The following is a 15,817-nucleotide window of genomic DNA, read 5'->3' on the forward strand; positions in this document are numbered from 1 at the left end:
TCATGCGTGCTAGGTAAGCATTTTACCACATTCAGCCACATTCCCAGCCCTTACTTTTCCTTTTTTAAAAGAAGGAACAACATTAAAAAAAATTAATCATGGGGCTGGGAAGGTGGCTCAGTGGTAGAGCGCTTGCCTTGCATGCATGAAGCCCTGGGTTCGATTCCTCAGCACCACATAAGCAAAAAGAAAAAAGCTGGAAGTGGCGCTGTGGCTCAAGTGGTAAAGCGCTAGCCTTGAGCTGAAGAGCTGAGGGACAGCGCCCAGGCCCAGAGTTCAGGCCCCACAACTGGACCAAAAAAAAATTAATCATTGAGTATATAAACTGGCAAGCCAGGGCTGGGGAGGTGGCTCAGTGGTAGAGCGCTTGCCTTGCATGCATGAGGCCTTGGGTTCAATTCCTCAGCACCACATAAACAGAAAAAGCCAGGAGTGATGCTGTGGCTCAAGGCTCAGCCTTGAGCTGAAGAGCTGAGGGACAGCACCAAGACCCAGTCTTCAAGCCCCATGACTGACAAAAATATAAATATATAAACAGGCAAGCAGCATATTAGATACCATTGAATTGAGAATGTGTGGACTGGAAGACAGGTCTGCAGAAATTCATCAGGAAATGATGATCAAACAGAATATTTTAAAGACAGGTTAAAAGACATGGGTAATACAAATAGAGTGTCCAAGATGGGAGAGTGTCAAGGTGATGCTGCAGAAGAGCGCCTAGAGTAGGAGATACAGTGGTCATAGAGGACAAAAATAACCATCCATGTATAAACCTAAACAGTCATTCAGTTTTGGGGATTTTTTGGCCAGTCCTGGGGCTTGAACTCAGGGACTGAGCACTGTCCCTGAGCTTCTTTTGCTCAAGGTTAGCATGCTACCAGTTGAGCCACAGTGCCATTTCCAGCTTTTTCTGTTTATGTGGTACTGAGGAATTGAACTCAGGGCTTCATGCAGGCAAGGCAAGCACTCTAACACTAAGCCACCTTCCCAGCTGAGTTTTATCACTGCCAATGATAGATAACTTATAATATTTAAAATCAGGCCAAGTACTGGTGACTCATGTCTGTAATCCTAGCTACTCAGGAGGCTGAGATCTGAGGATCTCAGTTAGAAGCCAGACTAGGCAGGAAAGTCGATGAGACTCTTATCTCTAATAAACTTCCAAAGAGTCAGAAGTGGAGTTGCAACTCAAGTGGTAGAGTGCCAGCCTTGAGCACAAAAGCTCATGGACAGTGCCCAAGCTATGAGTTCAAGTCTCAGGACTAGCGCGCGCGCACTCATACACACACACACACACACACACACACACACACACACACACACACACACACAAATCAAATGGGAACAGAAGTATAGATGGTAATGTTTATAAGTGAGGTGGGTAATTGTAGTTGAAGCTTTGAAGACCCTTGATATTGTTTAGGAAGGGCATAAAGGACATTAATTTTATCCCCATAAGTCTGAAATACATGATAAAAATCTAAATTAACACTAAAAGAATCAACAGTCCCGGGGAAAGCAGGCAGGTTATAAGCCTAATCCCCCACAAGGCTGATTTCATTCACTAATGTCATTGCAACTTCACATCAACTCTAAGAGGTATCCACATTTCCACATCTGCCGATTCAGCCAACTACAAGTCCAGAATATTCTAAATAATTAAAACTTCATCTCTATATCACATACAGACTTTTTCCTTATTGCCAATCCCTGAACAATGCACAACCATTTCCAGAGCTTTACATCATATGAGGTATTCTAAGTCATCTGGAGATGATTTAAAGTAGACAGGATATGCCTGGTTCTCCTTAAGTACCATACCATTTGAAGCAAGAGATTTGAATATTCACAGGTTTTGGTATCTGTGGGAGTCCGGAATCAATCCTTTATAGATACCAACTAGCAAATAAATATATTCTCACTTTACAGATAAGGAGAGTGAAGTCTGGAGAGTTAGGTGGCAAGTCCAAGTCTACATGGCTGACAGTTGATCTAACTCTGACCCCAGTGCCTTTGCACTGCAGAGGAAACTGGGCCTTTGACTCATGGCCTAGCAGGTATCTGGCCTCATCCATGGGAGTTATGCTGCAGAATGGGGTTCAGACCAGAAGGCACCTAGGCAGGGTGGATATCTGATTTCCATCTTCCCCATCTGTAACTGCCTCCCTCATTTCCATAGCAAGCAAGAACAGTTTCATGGTAATTTAAAGTAATTTAAAGTAATTTAAAGACCCATGGGCTCCTCACTTCAGAGCAGCCCTTTATTGTGTCAGCTAATCCAGGAGCTAGGTGGGAAAAAAAAACAAACAAACAACCAAACACCTTCTTGACCAGTGAGGGAATTAGGGATGGGGTGCAGTGGTGCTGACCTGTAATCCCAGCTACTTAGGATGCTGAGGCAGGAAGATCATTAGAATCTAGGAATTTGGGACCCTAGGAAGAAAGGGAGGGAAGGAGGAAGAGAAGCAGTGAAAGAGGGAAGAGGGGAATGCATCCTGGAATATAACTGGCTAAGATCCAGATTTAGACTCCTCCTAGCCCTTAAAGTCCCTCTAACATTGCTGGCTTCCTGCCTGGATCAGTTGGCTTTCTTGCTTTTCCAGTGGCAAGCATCCCTTTTCCTGTTTCTTTCATGGTAAGAGAGGGTCTTGGGCTGAGTGCAGAGGGAAGGCAATAGATGGCTGGAATGGAAAGGAATGCTAGAGAATCAGGGCCCAACCTCTGCCCTCTGCGAGCTGATGCTAGATTATTAGATTTTGCCAGAGACTATGCAGACATCCAGGTACAGAGAACAAAGAAAGGTTTATTGTGGGGAATGGGGGCTGGCAAGACTCCTTCTCACAAGGGAGAAGTGAGAAGAAGCACTGGCTATTGTCTGAGGTGACCTATAGAACCTAGGAGGTTCAGAAGGGGCTAGAAGGGGCAAGGAGACAGAGACCATGGTGTGGACGTGAGGGCTACAGGCTTCATCATGGCACGCTAGGATTTGTGGCTGCTGGCCTAATAATAGATAAGGTGTCCTGCACCTGCTCAGACCTGAAGGTCAATCTAAGGGGCTCTTGTTGCCTTGTATGGTGGTAGCTGCCCCAGAGAAGTGCCATCCCAAGGTAGAGGGGGGTGAAGGCTGATTATTTACTGTCTTTACAAAATGGGTCTAGTGTTACCTAGGAAGGGAGCACGCTAAACTGTGGAGAGGGGAAGGAGCATGCTAAGCTATGGGAAGGGAGCTCATTTCGCTAATAGCTGATGCTTCTTAAAAGGAGGTGGCAAACTCAGAATGCATGAGCTCCAGACCCAAGGTCCTAAGTTCATTGCGTGCAAAGACATCACTGGCTTTTATGAGATAGCAGCAAACCTTAAAAAGTGATCTCTTCGGAACAGAAACTACAGATGGAAGTCACTTCTGCTCAACCTCCATGTGCGTATGTTCAGATTGAACAATTGTGTGATCTAAGTCTTAATCTGAAATCCCCACGAATCTCCTGGCTGACAGCAGTAATGGCGAGGTGGTAACTGCTCTGTCTCTGAAGTTGGCACTGTGTACTGAGCATTGCTTCTTATTTCTAGTGCCTCTCATGACCTAGAGAGCTACCGCTGTGCACATTTGACAGATAGGAAACTGAGGTTCCTGGGGTTAGGTAATTTGACCGAGGTCACATATTTAGAAAGTGGTGGAACTTTTCAAAATACTAAACTGGGGAAATGCTCATCATTTGTAGAAATGTTTTCAATAAAGCCTAAGAACTTTGGTTTCCAGTTAACCCTCTGTTGCCCAGAACAGTGAATTCCCCAGAACACCCTGAAGCCCGTGAGACTGGGTATATGCACGCACTTGATATTCTGATTAACAGAGCACTTGATAAACAGGCCGACCACAGGAAGAAAAATGTACAGAAATCAGCAACAGTGTTCTCTGAATTCATTGTGGGCTTGGAGATTCCCCAGGCCAAAAAAGTAACTACTGACAAGGGACAGGATGCTGTATTCACCACCATTAGGGGCTCAACAGCCACTGGAGACCCCTCTCCAAGATCATGAGATCCTGAGTTCAAGTCCTGGTACACACAAACACAGACACAGACACACACACACACACACACACACACACTTTTTTTTATTTTTTCACATGCTATAACTTTTTTTTTTATTGTGAAAATACTGTACAGAGGGGTTACAATTACATGGGCAAGATAATGAGTACATTTCTTATCAAGCATTGTAGCTCCTCCTTTGTTTCTCCTTCCCATCCCTTCCCATCCTCCCCAGTCCTCCCCCCCCTCCCCCCTTCCCCTCCCCCCCCCCCCCCCCCCCGCACCAAAGTTGTAAAGTTCATTTTCGACATAAGGACTTGTAACACACATTTTTTTAAAGGAAAATGTTCTCAACTATTTTCTGGAAGAAAAGAGCTCCCTTTATCCCTTGGGAAGAACTACCACCAGATCACTTATCACAATATTGAATATCTTCAGGGTCAAAATTAGAGGCTGCTCCAAGCTCCCAGAGAGGCCGGACTCAGCACAAGCCCATCTTTGCCCCTTTTCAGGAGATCGCTCCAGAATATCCCAACTGTTAGTTATGTGCTAGGTTGTGCTATGTCAGCCCCACCCTATAGTGCTGTCCTGGAGCCCAGGATGGCAATAACAGGTGGCAGGCAGATGTATTCCTCTGCATAGGTTAAGCTGACCGTGCATCTCTTGACCTTGGCCATTTTGGGTGTTTGTCCTTGTGTGTGGCATACAGTCAGCCATCTTGCTGTCTGTAGGACTCTTCCATGCAAGAGCAGCTGTGGGCCAACCTTCCTGGCAGTGTAAGATGGTCCCGCTTACAGGGAGAATTTTGTGTTGAGCTAGCAGCCAGGTACAAGAGGCCTAGCTAGACCAGGTGTTCTGGGCAGCCAGGGAGATGAGCCAGCAGCATCTCCTTCTCACACCTGTTCTAAGGTCAAGACAAACAAAGCCAGAGATTTCCTGAGCCTGCAGATCCTCCACCACCCCTGACTGAGGAGCAACCTGCAGCTGAGTCTGGCTCTGGATGGACAAGAGTCCATACAGGTAACCTTCAGAGTGAGTAAAATGAGTGAGGAGAGTCCTAAGGTCCCTGCTTGACCTACTCCATCCTGCCAATTCAGCCTGAAAATAAAAACAAAAACAATTAGGATGCTGGGTATTGGTGGCTCATGAATGTAATCTTAGCTTTTCAGGAGGCTGAGATTGAGTTTGAAGCCAGTTGGTGCAGGAAAGTCAGTGAGATTCTTATCTCCAGTTAACTAGCAAAAAACTGAAAGTAGAGCTGTGTGGCTCAAGTGGTAGAGTGCCAGCCCTGAGCAAAAAAGCAAGGGATGGTGCTGGGATTGTGGCTTAGTAATAGTGTGCTTGCCTAACATGCATGAAGTCCTGGGTTCGATACCTCAGTACCACATAAACAGAAAAAGCCAGAAGTGGTGCGGTGGCTCAAGTAGTAGAGTGCTAGTCTTGAGCAAAAGAAGCTCAGGACAGTGTACAGGCCCTGAGTTCAAGTCCCAGGACTGGGGGGTAAAAAAAAAAAAAAAAGCAAAGGAATGAAAGAGAGGGAAAGGGTGACGTTGTCCAAAGAGAGATGTACTCTTTACCTGAATTATGCAACTGTAACCCCTCTGTACATCACAGATACATAATAACAATTTCAAAAAGAAAAAGAAAAGGCACAGTGCCCAGGCCTTGAGTTCAAGCCCCAGGACTGGCCAACACACACACACACACACACACACACACACACACACACACACACGGGTAAAACTACTATAGCTCAATGTTCTCTCATTAATTTGGATCTCTGATTGACCACTCACATGCTAGCTGAGGACAAGAGCTACCAAGTCAGAAGGTCTGAATGACAGATCAGGGGAGGGGGAAGATTCAGGAGCAGGCACAGTGCAGGTACCTATTTGACTTTTTTTCAAGTTGGCTTCAAGCTAGTGTCTGGAACAGGGCATGCACGGTTTCTTGGCTTGTTTGCCAGCTTTGCATCTTGAACTGAGCCTTGTACTTTTTCTTACCTTTTTTCCTTAAGGCTACTGTTGTACCACTTTAGCCACAGTTCTACTTCCAGCCTTTTTTTTTTTTTTTTTTTAATTTTGTTTTTGGGTCCGGTCGTGGGGCCTGAACTCTGGGCCTGGGCGCTGTCCTCAGCTCTTCAGCTCAAGGCTAGCGCTCTACCACTTGAGCCACAGCACCACTTCCGGCCTTTTTCTTTTTGCTTATGTGGTGCTGAGGAATCGAACCCAGGGCCTCAAGCATGCAAGGCAAGCACTCTACCACTGAGCCACCTTCCAGCCCCATACTTCCAGACTTTTGCTAGTTAGTTGGAAATAAAAGTCTTTTGGTTTTCTGTCCTTGCTGACTCCAGTGATCCTCAGATCTTAGTCTCCTGAGTAGCTAGGATTACAGGAGCAAGCCACCAGTGCAGGGCAAGGTGGACAGGTTCTGAGAGTGGAACATCAGTATTAGATTTCCAGACATTTTTCCTGGGGTGTGCTCCATGTCACAAGCCGGAGGGCAAGAAACAGTAGAGAGGACACAGCTAGGAGCAGGGTTGGGTGCTGGTGGCTCACATCTGTAATCCTAGCTACTCAGAAGGTTTAGATCTGAGAATCCAGGTTCAAAGCCAGCCCGGACAGGAAAATCCATGAGATTCTTCCAGCAACTACCAACAGCTGGAGGTGGAGCTGTGGCCCAAGTGGTAGAACGCTAGTCTTGAGCACAAAAGCTGAGGGACAGAGCCTGGGCCCTGAGTTCAAGCCCTAGGACCCACAAAACAAAAACAAAACAAAAATAAGGAGATCCCAGGACAGCCTGACAGGCGCTGGGGCAGGACAGAGCCCGAGGGAGGGCAGCCCCTCCTCCCCTTCCCTGTCTGTCCCTCAGCCTTCCAGGTTCCTTTTCAGGGTGGAAAGCAGAACTATGAGGGGCCTGGGGCTTTCGGCGGGGCCGCGAGGCTGCCGCCCTGGGGCTCCCTGCCTGGCAGTCTTTGGGCCCCAGAGAAATATTGGCAGCCTTGGCTAACCGAATTATTCTTTCGGTTTGAGCCAGCTCCCCATTTTGACTCAGATCCGGTTGGGTAAGGAAAGCGATTTCCGAAACCCCCCTGCTGGTCCTTTGAGGGGGGGTGGGTGGGTGGGAGAGGGGCCCGGGAGGCAGCGCCCCCAGCCAGCCAGCCAGGGGCTCACCCTCCCTGCCTCCCCAGCCCGCACCCCAGAAGCCCCTGCTCCCAGAGCCAGAAGTGCCCGGGTCGTGGGGGGCCAGGCTGAGACTTGGTCGGCTGAGCACGTGCTGGAGTCACCAGAATAGAAAAAAAAAAAAAAAAGCGCAAAACGCTTGGAAAGAATTTGCTCTTTCCCAGTGAGCACAGAATCGCCCTGACCAGAAAAGTGCAAGTCTTGCGGGACTTCCTCCCTCTGCCTCCACTGGCCCGGGTGGCGTTTTCTTTCCAGTTATGCAAAGAAAGTGGGTACCAGGGGCCCCCTCCAACATGTGTAGGGGGGACTCGGAGGCCTCCGCTCCCCACCAGGACACTATAGATTTCTGAACCCTTATTTCAAATCCCTGGGGACACAAAGCTGCCCAGCTGTTATTTTTCTGAATTTTTCTCTTGGCAGCTCACAGTTCTGCTTATTGCTCCCCCAACTGACTCACATGGGGAGGTGGGGATTTCTGAGCTGTTTCAAAACTTACCCAGAATATTAGGGGTTTCATGCAGCCCTTGTTTATTTAAAAAAAAAAAAAAAAGCCCCCAAAGCCAACAAAATATAACACATCAGTGCAGAAGGAGAGGGGGAAGGAGGAAGAGGCCTTTCAAGCCTTAATGGAGCCTGGGAGCTGGAACCCAGGCTTCTTGGCACCCGACTCCCTTAGCCTTGGCCTATCCCATGCCTTGTGCTTGGCCCTGGGCTGTGAGTAAGAGCTAGTATTTATGGAGTGCTTTCTCTTGCCAGGCACATTTCTAATGCCTGTGTAAGAAAAAGCCCACCTAGCACATATCACTGCATTAGAGGTCAGCTATCATCTGTAAACAAGGACACTCTGAGCATGGGGAACTTAATGGATTTAGGGTACCAGATTTCTTAGAGGGAAAGATAAGCATTGCTTCCCCACTGTGCTAAGGCAAATCCTGCCCAGCCATAGAGTTTGGCCTTATACCTACTAGAGAGAAGCTACTGGATGTCTCTCCTCTCTCCTTCCCCCCTCTTCTCTCCCTGAGCTTCTTTTGCTCAGCCACAACACCACTTCTGCCTTTTTCTATTGATGTGGTACTGAAGAATCAAACCCAGGGCTTCATGCATGCTAGGTGAGCACTCTACCACTAAGCCACATTCCCAGCCCCTCTAATCTTTCCCCGTTGCTCCAGGAAGCCATGGCCTGGCAGCCTTGAATGGGACTCAAGGTCTGGATCATGTTCATCCCCCTTCTGCCCAGCAGCAGCAACTACCACTGCCCAAGAGCCAAAGGGATGGGGTGACCACAGGCCTGCAAGAGTCACCCAGCCTGGAAGCACATGGGAGCTCAGGACTCAGGGACCATAAACTCCTGCCCTTGACAATCAGGAGGTGCTGCCTGAGGGAAGGGCTGCATGTGTGTGCTGTTGGAAGGAAGGTGGCAGGTGGGCTGGAAGTGGGGATCCTGCTTCCCTTCCCTTCCTCTTTTTTCCAACCCTTTGTTCCCCTTCTAAGGATCCTTGGTGAGTACCTGTTCTTACTTCCTCATCCTTCTTCCCAAATCCTTGATTTACCAACTCTGAGCTCTCCTGAGCCCACCGTAAAACCTCAGACAACTTCTTTGCCATTCAGAACTTCAGTGTCCTCTTTTGGTGTGGGAGTTCCGGCTCCACAGGCTGCACGGTTCAGTCAGCTAGGAAGGGATGTTTATAATGGGAGAGATGCGCAGTAGCTGCTGGCTTGTCATGTAGGGAGTTGGTCTGACCACAGGAGCATGGTGGGACATGGGGCAGCAGAGGATACTGGGAGCACTGGGATACAGAGGGACTGGATACCGACTTCACATGGAGCCTTGAAGGTTGAGTGGAAGAACACTCAGAGCAGAGCTGGCGGGAAGTCAAAGGGCATGGCAGCACAGAGGGAAAAGCATGTGAAGACGCTTGGTGTAAGATCAGTGTGATGGGTATTGGGGTGCAGCCTCCCCATGGGACTGTATAACTGAATATGACAGGGAGGTATGGATACCATCACCTCCAGGTCTGGAGCTATCCTCACCTGAAGCTGCAAACCCAGAGAAGACCTTTTCTACCTCCAGTGTGGCCAGTACTACCCAGGCAGATCTGGAAGACCTGAAGCCAAGGCCAGGAGAGAAGGTGATACAGGTAGGCAGTTGGGAGGGGTAAAGGGCTGAACATCATCACCATTCAGGTGGTACCCTAATGTGGGGACAGAAGCCTCAGGGGCTTGTAGACTTGTTAGTGAGTTGCTGTGAGTGTGTGCATGTGCATGTGAGCCTTTACGATCCCTGCATGCACATATACCCATGCATATGAACAGATGTGCAAGTAGATCGGCATCCTTGATTCTGGATGTATAGCAGATGACAGATGTTGGCATGGAGAGCTATTGGTTGGCAAAATGGCCTGGCATCCCAGGACAACTTAGACTCAAGTCCATAGTGGATTCTCCCTGCCCAGTGCTGTTTCAAATGTTGTCCCAATGTCAGCAAGAACAGACCAAATCCCCCTGTGGCAGTCACCAGGAGGATAATACCTAGATGATGAAAAGGGAAGCCTGGACTTTAGGTCTAGGATGGGCTGTGGGGAACCGTGGAGAGTAGGAACTTCAAGGGATCTTGAGTTCTTGGAACCAATGGAGCCAGAACCCCTCCAAGTTCAAAGTATTTCATTTTCATATCTGTAAATCCCAGCTATGTTAATGCCCACCTGCAATCCCAACTGCTGGAAGACTGAGAGAGGAGAGTCATGTCATGAATTCAAAGCCAGCCTCTAAGCAATCATGTTCTATGAGTTCATTTGGTCAGCAAGGATTGGAATAACCCCTCTTTCTCAAAGCCTGGCTTCTAATATTGAAGGGGTGAATGGGAATCTCCAAGGTTGGGAGGAATCATCAAAATTCTCTGTATTTGGACATCATGGCCAGACCCCTGGAGCCCTACTGGTTGAAGCCTGGAAAACTGATTAGTGTGGAGACTCAGGTTCCGGCTCCAGATCCCCAAGGCTTGGGTTGAGGGTTTACCCAATTTGAGGATGAGCAGAGGACAGCACTGAGCAGAAGGACAGTATGTGGCCAGGGTGTGGTCCCTGGTATAGAGAAGAGGCCAATTATACTAAGAGCTGGCTGGGTCTTGTGTGTTGAGTGGGGGGGCATATATTTAAATATTATTTCCTGATTTCCTGCACAGGCTCAGAAACACACTGCTATAGTTAGGATTTATTTAGCATATATCTCCAAAGCATTCTTTTTTTTTTGCGGGGGGGGGTCCAGTCGTGGGGCCTGAACTCTGGGCCTGGGCGCTGTCCCTCAGCTCTTCAGCTCAAGGTTAGTGCTCTTCCACTTGAGCCATAGTGCCACTTTCCGGCTTTTTTCTTTTTGCTTATGTGGTGCTGAGGAATCGAACCCAAGGCCTCATGCATGCAAGGCAAGCACTCTACCACTGAGCCACCTTCCCAGCTCCTCCAAAGCATTCTTGTGCTAATAGTTAGTCCCATTATGAGGTACTGTGGACCCTTGGTATCACAGGAACCATTGGAATCATTCAAATGCTCAGCTCAGGATGTATAGAATTCCGCACTGTAGTGTGGATATTTAATTCACTTTTCCCATGACATCATTTGACTTCTACTAAAGATATTCTGCCTTTCAACAAATTTTGCCTTGATCACTTTTACCTTGCTTGAGGGGTGCCATTTACTTTAGTGGGAAGGAGATTTTTCACAAAAATTAACAGCGGAGAAACATTCATTACTTCATACATCAATTTCAATCCAACTGACAATAACTCAGGACTGAGTGAGAATGTCTTACATCATCTGAGCTGATGTATGCAGGGATTTAAATGTTCAAGTTTTTGAAATTTTTTATTTAATTAATTTTTTTGTCAGTTGTGGGGCTTGAACTCTGGATGTGGGTGCTGTCTCTTAGCTCTACCACTTGAGCCACAGTACCACTTCTGGCTTTTTCTGTGTATGTGGTACTGAGGAATCGAACCCAGGGCCTAATGCATACAAGGCAAGCACTCTACCACTGAGCCACCTTCCCAGCCCTATTTAATTAATTTCTTTGTAGCAGGCACTGGGGCTCATGTTTGTAATCCTAGCTATTCAGGAGGCTGAGATGAGGACTGACTTGAAGCCAGCTCAGGAAGAAAAATCCATGAGATTTTTTATATCCAATTAACCAGCAAAAAGTCAGAAGTAGAGCTGTGGCTCAAGGTAGAGTACCAATCCTTGAGCAAAAAAAAGCCAAATGAGAATACAAGATCCTGAGTTCAAATCCCAGTACAGTTTGGCCACAGTGATCTGGGAAATCTCGGTTCAGGGTTAGTTCAGGCATGTAAGCTAACCAGACTCCATCTCACCCAATGGCTGGACATGGTGTCACATGTCTGTTATTCTAGCTATGGGGAAGTACAATGACTAGGTGTAGTGACCTATGACTGTCGTCCCTAGCAATATGGAAAAGCTTAAGTCGATGATCACTTTCCAGGCTAGCTGAGGCATAAAATGTGAGACTACCTCAAAAACAGCCAACACAAAAAGGGGCTAGAGAAGTGTCTCAGGTGATTGGGCATCCACCTAAAAAAAATGAGACCCTGCATTCAATATTAAGTACTGACAAGAAAAAGAGAGGGAAACCAGAAGCCAGACATACATACATACCTGCATATGATTCTAGGCTCTTGCCATGTGATGCTCTGTGCCCTCTTGGGCTATCACTAGATATGGTGCCTCAGCCTTGGCTCTCCAGAACTGTAGGCTATTCTCTTTAATCTCACCTATTCTCTTTATTGTTGAGATTAGAGACATCAGACTGATGTACACAGAATCTACCCTGTGAGGTGTCACTTCCTTGTACGACTGTCACCACAGCATTATGACCACTTGTTGAAGGCCTTTTCTCACCCTCATAGTAAACCTGCAAGCTGGCTACTGCTAACACCGCTTTGCCCAAGGAAAAACAGGGTTAGAGTTGGTGACTAACTCATCACAGGTCACCCAACCTGCAAGAAGGCCACCAGGACTTGAGGGTGTCTCCCTGGCTCAAGAACCTGAGAGTTTTGCACCTTTTTTTTGCCTTAACTCTCTTCAAGGAGCTTGGGGCTGGGCCTGTTACAAGCATCCACTGGACTGTTTGGGATCATACTTCCTTGTGTGGGAAGTCAGTGGGAAGACCTCTTTGACCATCTCTGCCAAAGGTCTGAGAGTTGGAGTCAAGAGTGGTAGATAATACCTGTGTTCTCTTCTTGGAGGGGGGCACAATTCATGTTGGCTCTGTAGGGAGGCTGAAGGGATGGGTTGTTAGAAGCTAAGGAGAACTTCTGTAAAAGCCCAACTTCCTGTCTTGGTCCTCACAGTCCCATTCTCAGGACGCCAAAAGCAGTGCTGGCTGTCACCCACAGCCCTGCCCCACAGCCCTGGGGTTTGCCTTAGCCCCACATTCTGTCCTCCCAAGACAGGACAACTGAAGAGAAAAGGAAAAAAAGAAAATGAAGCCCCTCCCCTCTTTTGGAAGTGAAGTCTAGAGGGAAGTCAGAACCTCTGCAGAAGATGGGGGACCTTCCTTCCCCCCTCTCCGGGTTTCCCAGCCCTTCTCTCTAAGCGCGGTTCTGAAACTATCCAGACACCCGCGCTGCCATGCCGGGGTCGTTGAGAGCACTGAGGAAAAGGGGTCTGCGTCCCATCCAGTCCCTTCTTCCCTCGGACGCCTCCTTGGCCACCTCCGCCACTTCCCTCCAGGAAAATCACCGATTCTCCAAAGAATCCCCCTCCCTGGGACTCTGACCACAAGGTGAAGCGAGGCCTGGCCGGCTGCTTCCCGCCCCCCCCCCCCCGCCCCCCGCAACCAAGCTGGTTGCCAGCCCCAGGCCGAGCCAAGGTCGGCTGGCAGCGCCCGGGCCGGCGGCCCCCGCTCTCGGGCTCCCGGGCAGGCCGAGCGGCCGAGCGCGCCAGCCGCGCCCAGCTCCGGGCCGCGCTCGGCCCCGGCCCCTGGAGCTCGCCTCGCTCGATCTGATGTAAGCTGATATTTTAATTCTCTTACAAGGAATGGTGTTTAGAGAAATGACTTAACCGGATTACTCATCGTCTATAATGACTTGGCCCGACTCCGAGGCTATTCCTAGACGTGACGCTTGAGGCTTTGATTCTTTCTCTCCTACTTTTGCTACCCCCAACTCACCCCCTTTCTGCATTTCCGCCCCCCCCACCCCCCTTGACACTAGCTAAACAGCGGCCACGCCCCTTCACGCCCTACTTGCAAGGCAGCCTGGGAGATGTAGTTCTCTCCTGCCCCCCCCCCCTCCATTATTACTGCCAGTCTGAGCACACTGGTCAGGGTCCGGCCCGGGAGACATCACTTGATCGCCACATGCCTCAGTTTACGCATTTGTCAAATGGGAGGAGCAACTGCACAACTGGGTGGGGAGGCCCACTGAGATGTTGCTCAAGTAAAAATGGTAGGACCCAAACTTGTTAAAACTTTCTTCTCCTGTGCATTTTGTACTGATCCCCACTGGGGAGTCATTACTTTGTAACACTAAGTAACACAAAGAACCTGGCTGTAGTTATCCTGATCCTCTTACCTGACTCACCCCCAGCCCTTCCTTCTTCCGGTTTGGCTGAACCCATGAATGTTTGTATAGGTACTTACTCTCTGTTCCACAATGTCCTCTAGGGTATTCTGGAGACAAACATGCTCCCTTCATAGGTTGGGATGACATGAGATGAAATGACCCAGGCAAGAATCTAATGCCATGTCTAATCTCCAGTGCCCCTCTCACTGAATGTCTGCCCTTGGAATTGAAGGGGTTAATGACAGATTCTGGGAAGCCTATGAGGTTGGCAAGGGTGGTGGCTTCCCCTCCACCAAGCTAGGAACTTTGTTCTGGCTTGGTGGGCTTGTCTCGATGTCTAGTTCGATGCCAGCACATAGTAGGCCCACACAACAAATGTTGAATGGATGGCCAAATGAATAAATGAAGCATTACCCCTGCTTTCCAGAAGAAGTGCTTAAGGCTCTGAGATGTTGAATGATTTGTCTAAGGCCACATAGCTGGGTTGGGTTTGAGTGCAGACAAGCCCCCAAATTTTCTCTCCTCTTACCAGGAAAATTCAACTCTTCCCTTCCCGAGCTCAGAAAGTCCAGAATCTTGGGTTTCTTTTGTGTGAAGTGGGGGTGTTGGGAGAACACACACCCCTCAGCCTAGTCCTAACCCAACTAAAGAAGCTATTCCAGATCCAGCTGCAAGTCTGGGCCAGGGGAGGTGGGAGGGCTGGCTTTTATGGCTCTGAGAAGCGTGTTCATAGCTCTGCCCAGCAGGAAGTTGGCCTTTGGTGATCTGAGACTGAACCTTACCCCAGCACTACCACCTTTCCACTCCTTTATCCCCAGCAGTTCCCCAAAGGCCACAGCTATTCTTGTCTTTTTCTAAAAGAGGCATTTGAAACCATGAGCCAATTTTTTCCATTCCTGAGCTTGGGTATCATCTATTTCGAGCGGTTGTTGTTTTCCATGAGTTGCCGATGCCACTGTGAAGCAAGCCTTTCCTGGACAGCTAGCAAGGGATGGGGGGGTGGGGGGTGGGGGAGGAAGAGGCAGGGCCAGCATTAAAAATACTTCCCACTTCGAGTCCTTTGAAAAAAGCCCTGGGGGCATTTTGCAACTGCTGAGCCTGGGAACATAGCTTCTCTGGGCAGAAAGCTGGCTGTGTATTCAATTTTCTGGGCACTAAATGGTTTTGCTGGTCCCCGAGGAAGCAATGGCTTTGACTTTGCTGGGTGACCTTGGGAAGCTCATTAGCCAGGTGGCCTGATGATCTTAAATATCTGAAAACCCTCCCAAAGTCAAGTTTTCTTCCTAGAAATGGGCCAATGAGAGGAATTGGAAGGCAGCCTTAAAGCTGAGTGCCGGAGGCTCACATATATCATCCTAGCTACTCAGGAGGCTGAGATTTGAGGATGGAGATTTGAATCCAGCTGGGGTTGGAAAGTCTGTGATACTATTATCTGCAATCAACTACTGAAAAGCCAGAAATGGAGCTGTGGCTTAAGGACAGTGCCTACACCTTGAGTTAAATCCCTAGTACCACACCGCAGTAACAACAACAAAGGCAGCCTTAGCTAAATCCTCCCTGAAAGTGTTCTTTAAAAGACAAAAGAAGGACGTTAAGAGATCAGAACCACGATAACAGTTCCCCAGAAAGGCACACAGCTGAGCAGGCAGGAGAGAGAAACTGATTTGTACTCTAATTGGACAGCCCCCCCCCCCAGATCTGTTATGGAAAGCAACAATTAGCACTGTATCATTTATTTTAAAATATAGTACAGCTGCATCTTGCACCACATCATGGATACCTGTATTTGTGAAAATACATCGAGAACATTCTAGAAGACTTTATCCATCTGATAATGGAAAAGGAGAGACCTAGGTTTGGGGTAGTGCCAGAGAGGACTGTTATACTTGCAGTGCTTCCACAGGAAGAATGTGTTTATGTATGAGTAGTGGTTTGTTTTTCTTCTGGAGACACATAAAGACATGAAGACATTAAGGGACTGGGTAGCCCCCTGAGGCTACCTGGGCTGGAATCCTGTGGTTGGAGGGTGAAGGAGG

This window comes from Dipodomys spectabilis, unplaced genomic scaffold, assembly GCF_019054845.1.
Source record: "Dipodomys spectabilis isolate Male_0828 unplaced genomic scaffold, ASM1905484v1 ptg000187l, whole genome shotgun sequence".
In the NCBI taxonomy this organism is placed as follows: domain Eukaryota; kingdom Metazoa; phylum Chordata; class Mammalia; order Rodentia; family Heteromyidae; genus Dipodomys; species Dipodomys spectabilis.